This window comes from Lasioglossum baleicum, unplaced genomic scaffold (assembly GCF_051020765.1).
Source record: "Lasioglossum baleicum unplaced genomic scaffold, iyLasBale1 scaffold2084, whole genome shotgun sequence".
In the NCBI taxonomy this organism is placed as follows: domain Eukaryota; kingdom Metazoa; phylum Arthropoda; class Insecta; order Hymenoptera; family Halictidae; genus Lasioglossum; species Lasioglossum baleicum.
In genome coordinates this window covers 12,501-20,000 of record NW_027471143.1, presented here as the reverse complement: position 1 = coordinate 20,000, position 7,500 = coordinate 12,501, and positions in this window count along the sequence as shown.

Here is a 7,500-nt window from a genome sequence, read left to right as displayed (position 1 = left end):
AGCCAACCTCATTTTATTTACTTTTCGTTTCTCTGCAAACAAGAAGTTTGACTTCTTTCTAGTTTTAGTTTCTCTCAAACATCTTTCCATAACTATCTCAAACTTTTAGCTCGGATAGAAGAGTTGATGCTCAGTTAGTACGAGTATACACATCAGTGCATACAAGTCACCAACCTCCTCGATGGGAGGCTCGCCACATAAGGGCCATTCGGTCTTAGACACCGACCCGTGGCAATGCTGTGTAGAGAAAAGTTCTAAACGAAGTACGGAACGAAACAGTCGAGACCGAAGTCTCGAGGCGCCGTGAACTGCTTCTCGACCGAGATCGTAGAATAGCCCCAAGCGCGCGCTGAACCGCCCGACTCGCCGAACCGTCGAGTCTCTTAAGGATACCGAACGGCCGGCAAGGACGCCGGCGCCGCGCGGTGAATAGCACGCGCGCTTATGGGTGCAAACCGCCGCGGCAACAGCCCGTCCGGCGGGGCTGTTGGGACTTAGAAAAATTTTTGCATGAAAAATTTTTTTGTACAACACAATAAATATTTATATTTCCAGGATATTTAACACAAAATATTCAACTTTTCATATACTATCTCGGCACTTTGAACATTTTTCAAGTCCAACCGCCAAGAGTAAACTTATCTTTCTATCGTATCTAGACCATTATAAATATTAGATCATTGTATAATAAAGCATTCTAACAATAAATATCAAGTATCAAAGCTCTAGGATGAATATTTATCGAATAAACTCAGAATAATGTTCCGGGCGCATTGCGTGCAACTCCGACCGAAGCGAAATTTTTCCAAGTCCAACCGCCAAGAGTAAACTTATCTTTCTATCGTATCTAGACCATTATAAATATTAGATCATTGTATAATAAAGCATTCTAACAATAAATATCAAGTATCAAAGCTCTAGATTGAATATTTATCGAATAAACTCAGAATAATGTTCCGGGCGCATTGCGTGCAACTCCGACCGAAGCGAAATTTTTCCAAGTCCAACCGCCAAGAGTAAACTTTTTTCCTAGCGTTCCCAGACCATTATAAATATTAGATCATTGTATAATAACGCATTCTAACAATAAATATCAAGTATCAAAGCTTTAGGATGAATATTTATCGAATAAACTCAGAATAATGTTCCGGGCGCATTGCGAGCAACTCCGACCGAGCGAAATTTTTCTAAGTCCAACCGCCAAGAGTAAACTTTTTTCCTAGCGTTCCCAGACCATTATAAATATTAGATCATTGTATAATAACGCATTCTAACAATAAATATCAAGTATCAAAGCTTTAGGATGAATATTTATCGAATAAACTCAGAATAATGTTCCGGGCGCATTGCGAGCAACTCCGACCGAGCGAAATTTTTCTAAGTCCAACCGCCAAGAGTAAACTTTTTTCCTAGCGTTCCCAGACCATTATAAATATTAGATCATTGTATAATAACGCATTCTAACAATAAATATCAAGTATCAAAGCTCTAGGATGAATATTTATCGAATAAACTCAGAATAATGTTCCGGGCGCATTGCGAGCAACTCCGACCGAGCGAAATTTTTCTAAGTCCAACCGCCAAGAGTAAACTTTTTTCCTAGCGTTCCCAGACCATTATAAATATTAGATCATTGTATAATAACGCATTCTAACAATAAATATCAAGTATCAAAGCTTTAGGATGAATATTTATCGAATAAACTCAGAATAATGTTCCGGGCGCATTGCGAGCAACTCCGACCGAGCGAAATTTTTCTAAGTCCAACCGCCAAGAGTAAACTTTTTTCCTAGCGTTCCCAGACCATTATAAATATTAGATCATTGTATAATAACGCATTCTAACAATAAATATCAAGTATCAAAGCTTTAGGATGAATATTTATCGAATAAACTCAGAATAATGTTCCGGGCGCATTGCGAGCAACTCCGACCGAGCGAAATTTTTCTAAGTCCAACCGCCAAGAGTAAACTTTTTTCCTAGCGTTCCCAGACCATTATAAATATTAGATCATTGTATAATAACGCATTCTAACAATAAATATCAAGTATCAAAGCTCTAGGATGAATATTTATCGAATAAACTCAGAATAATGTTCCGGGCGCATTGCGAGCAACTCCGACCGAGCGAAATTTTTCTAAGTCCAACCGCCAAGAGTAAACTTTTTTCCTAGCGTTCCCAGACCATTATAAATATTAGATCATTGTATAATAACGCATTCTAACAATAAATATCAAGTATCAAAGCTTTAGGATGAATATTTATCGAATAAACTCAGAATAATGTTCCGGGCGCATTGCGAGCAACTCCGACCGAGCGAAATTTTTCTAAGTCCAACCGCCAAGAGTAAACTTTTTTCCTAGCGTTCCCAGACCATTATAAATATTAGATCATTGTATAATAACGCATTCTAACAATAAATATCAAGTATCAAAGCTTTAGGATGAATATTTATCGAATAAACTCAGAATAATGTTCCGGGCGCATTGCGAGCAACTCCGACCGAGCGAAATTTTTCTAAGTCCAACCGCCAAGAGTAAACTTTTTTCCTAGCGTTCCCAGACCATTATAAATATTAGATCATTGTATAATAACGCATTCTAACAATAAATATCAAGTATCAAAGCTTTAGGATGAATATTTATCGAATAAACTCAGAATAATGTTCCGGGCGCATTGCGAGCAACTCCGACCGAGCGAAATTTTTCTAAGTCCAACCGCCAAGAGTAAACTTTTTTCCTAGCGTTCCCAGACCATTATAAATATTAGATCATTGTATAACAACGCATTCTAACAATAAATATCAAGTATCAAAGCTTTAGGATGAATATTTATCGAATAAACTCAGAATAATGTTCCGGGCGCATTGCGAGCAACTCCGACCGAGCGAAATTTTTCTAAGTCCAACCGCCAAGAGTAAACTTTTTTCCTAGCGTTCCCAGACCATTATAAATATTAGATCATTGTATAATAACGCATTCTAACAATAAATATCAAGTATCAAAGCTTTAGGATGAATATTTATCGAATAAACTCAGAATAATGTTCCGGGCGCATTGCGAGCAACTCCGACCGAGCGAAATTTTTCTAAGTCCAACCGCCAAGAGTAAACTTTTTTCCTAGCGTTCCCAGACCATTATAAATATTAGATCATTGTATAATAACGCATTCTAACAATAAATATCAAGTATCAAAGCTTTAGGATGAATATTTATCGAATAAACTCAGAATAATGTTCCGGGCGCATTGCGAGCAACTCCGACCGAGCGAAATTTTTCTAAGTCCAACCGCCAAGAGTAAACTTTTTTCCTAGCGTTCCCAGACCATTATAAATATTAGATCATTGTATAATAACGCATTCTAACAATAAATATCAAGTATCAAAGCTTTAGGATGAATATTTATCGAATAAACTCAGAATAATGTTCCGGGCGCATTGCGAGCAACTCCGACCGAGCGAAATTTTTCTAAGTCCAACCGCCAAGAGTAAACTTTTTTCCTAGCGTTCCCAGACCATTATAAATATTAGATCATTGTATAATAACGCATTCTAACAATAAATATCAAGTATCAAAGCTTTAGGATGAATATTTATCGAATAAACTCAGAATAATGTTCCGGGCGCATTGCGAGCAACTCCGACCGAGCGAAATTTTTCTAAGTCCAACCGCCAAGAGTAAACTTTTTTCCTAGCGTTCCCAGACCATTATAAATATTAGATCATTGTATAATAACGCATTCTAACAATAAATATCAAGTATCAAAGCTCTAGGATGAATATTTATCGAATAAACTCAGAATAATGTTCCGGGCGCATTGCGAGCAACTCCGACCGAGCGAAATTTTTCTAAGTCCAACCGCCAAGAGTAAACTTTTTTCCTAGCGTTCCCAGACCATTATAAATATTAGATCATTGTATAATAACGCATTCTAACAATAAATATCAAGTATCAAAGCTTTAGGATGAATATTTATCGAATAAACTCAGAATAATGTTCCGGGCGCATTGCGAGCAACTCCGACCGAGCGAAATTTTTCTAAGTCCAACCGCCAAGAGTAAACTTTTTTCCTAGCGTTCCCAGACCATTATAAATATTAGATCATTGTATAATAACGCATTCTAACAATAAATATCAAGTATCAAAGCTTTAGGATGAATATTTATCGAATAAACTCAGAATAATGTTCCGGGCGCATTGCGAGCAACTCCGACCGAGCGAAATTTTTCTAAGTCCAACCGCCAAGAGTAAACTTTTTTCCTAGCGTTCCCAGACCATTATAAATATTAGATCATTGTATAATAACGCATTCTAACAATAAATATCAAGTATCAAAGCTTTAGGATGAATATTTATCGAATAAACTCAGAATAATGTTCCGGGCGCATTGCGAGCAACTCCGACCGAGCGAAATTTTTCTAAGTCCAACCGCCAAGAGTAAACTTTTTTCCTAGCGTTCCCAGACCATTATAAATATTAGATCATTGTATAATAACGCATTCTAACAATAAATATCAAGTATCAAAGCTTTAGGATGAATATTTATCGAATAAACTCAGAATAATGTTCCGGGCGCATTGCGAGCAACTCCGACCGAGCGAAATTTTTCTAAGTCCAACCGCCAAGAGTAAACTTTTTTCCTAGCGTTCCCAGACCATTATAAATATTAGATCATTGTATAATAACGCATTCTAATAATAAATATCAAGTATCAAAGCTTTAGGATGAATATTTATCGAATAAACTCAGAATAATGTTCCGGGCGCATTGCGAGCAACTCCGACCGAGCGAAATTTTTCTAAGTCCAACCGCCAAGAGTAAACTTTTTTCCTAGCGTTCCCAGACCATTATAAATATTAGATCATTGTATAATAACGCATTCTAACAATAAATATCAAGTATCAAAGCTTTAGGATGAATATTTATCGAATAAACTCAGAATAATGTTCCGGGCGCATTGCGAGCAACTCCGACCGAGCGAAATTTTTCTAAGTCCAACCGCCAAGAGTAAACTTTTTTCCTAGCGTTCCCAGACCATTATAAATATTAGATCATTGTATAATAACGCATTCTAACAATAAATATCAAGTATCAAAGCTTTAGGATGAATATTTATCGAATAAACTCAGAATAATGTTCCGGGCGCATTGCGAGCAACTCCGACCGAGCGAAATTTTTCTAAGTCCAACCGCCAAGAGTAAACTTTTTTCCTAGCGTTCCCAGACCATTATAAATATTAGATCATTGTATAATAACGCATTCTAACAATAAATATCAAGTATCAAAGCTTTAGGATGAATATTTATCGAATAAACTCAGAATAATGTTCCGGGCGCATTGCGAGCAACTCCGACCGAGCGAAATTTTTCTAAGTCCAACCGCCAAGAGTAAACTTTTTTCCTAGCGTTCCCAGACCATTATAAATATTAGATCATTGTATAATAACGCATTCTAACAATAAATATCAAGTATCAAAGCTTTAGGATGAATATTTATCGAATAAACTCAGAATAATGTTCCGGGCGCATTGCGAGCAACTCCGACCGAGCGAAATTTTTCTAAGTCCAACCGCCAAGAGTAAACTTTTTTCCTAGCGTTCCCAGACCATTATAAATATTAGATCATTGTATAATAACGCATTCTAACAATAAATATCAAGTATCAAAGCTTTAGGATGAATATTTATCGAATAAACTCAGAATAATGTTCCGGGCGCATTGCGAGCAACTCCGACCGAGCGAAATTTTTCTAAGTCCAACCGCCAAGAGTAAACTTTCTTCCTAGCGTTCCCAGACCATTATAAATATTAGATCATTGTATAATAACGCATTCTAACAATAAATATCAAGTATCAAAGCTTTAGGATGAATATTTATCGAATAAACTCAGAATAATGTTCCGGGCGCATTGCGAGCAACTCCGACCGAGCGAAATTTTTCTAAGTCCAACCGCCAAGAGTAAACTTTTTTCCTAGCGTTCCCAGACCATTATAAATATTAGATCATTGTATAATAACGCATTCTAACAATAAATATCAAGTATCAAAGCTTTAGGATGAATATTTATCGAATAAACTCAGAATAATGTTCCGGGCGCATTGCGAGCAACTCCGACCGAGCGAAATTTTTCTAAGTCCAACCGCCAAGAGTAAACTTTCTTCCTAGCGTTCCCAGACCGTTATAAATATTAGATCATCGTGTGGTAAAGCATTTCGAAGACAAATATCAAGTATGAAAGCGCTCGGATGAGTATTTATCGAATAAACTGAGAATAATGTTCGGAGCGCATCGCTTGCTCGGCCGCTCGAACGAATCGTTCGCGCGCCGAGGCGCGTCGGATCGCCGTGCGAAGGAGCTCGAGCGAAATTTTTCTAAGTCCAACCGCCAAGAGTAAACTTTTCTCCCCGAGCTCCCGCACGACTTTAATCGTTATATCCACGCACGATACCGCTTGTCATCAATATTTCTCGAATTTCAAAGCTCTCGAACGCGTATTGCTCCAGTTTTTGTGAAATATTGCTCCGACCGCCAAGAGTAAACTTATCTTTCCGGCTTACTCGGACAATTATAAATATTAGATCATCGTGTGGTAAAGCATTTTGAAGACAAATATCAAGTATGAAAGCGCTCGGATGAGTATTTATCGAGTTATTGAGAAATAATGTTCCGAGTTATATTTCGACGTGTACTAATCGTGTTCTATCGGTCGTGCGGGTAAACGGCGGGAGTCAGTTTTGGTCTGTACTGTTAGGTAGATCGTCCCCGGATATGTTTGCGATGCGCGTGTTTGGATTAACGAGATTCCCTCTGTCCCTTTTTTTTTTTTCGTTCGAACCATGTCTGTGGATTTGTGCGGATATTGGGATGCCGGTGTTGGGCATTGTCAATAAAACAACATGTAATTGGTTGAAATAATACAATATGTTGATATTGTATTATATTATTCGTATCTTATTAATAAAATAAAAAATTTATATTTTAATTTTTTACTTTTAAATCACATGTATTATTTTCAGGTGGCATTCGTATGGGATAATTGGTTATTTCAGCTACATTGTTCTAATAATATAAGGAATATGCTGCTAGAACTCCGGCAATACGCTGCTAGAAGATGAAGCAGTACGGCGCTACAACATGAAGCTATACGCCGCTGGAACTCTGGAAATGGGCCGCTGTAACTGAAAGCAGTACGCTGCTGTAAATAAGGCAATACGCCGCTGTAAATAGAGGCAATACGCCGCTGTGAATAAGGCAATACGCCGCTGTAAGTAGAAGCAACACGCCGCTGTGAATAAGGCAATACGCCGCTGTAAATAGAGGCAATACGCCGCTGTGAATAAGGCAATACGCCGCTGTAAGCAGAAGCAACACGCCGCTGTGAATAGAAGCAATACGCCGCTGTAAATAGAGGCAATACGCCGCTGTGAATAAGGCAATACGCCGCTGTAAGTAGAAGCAACACGCCGCTGTGAATAAGGCAATACGCCGCTGTAAATAGAGGC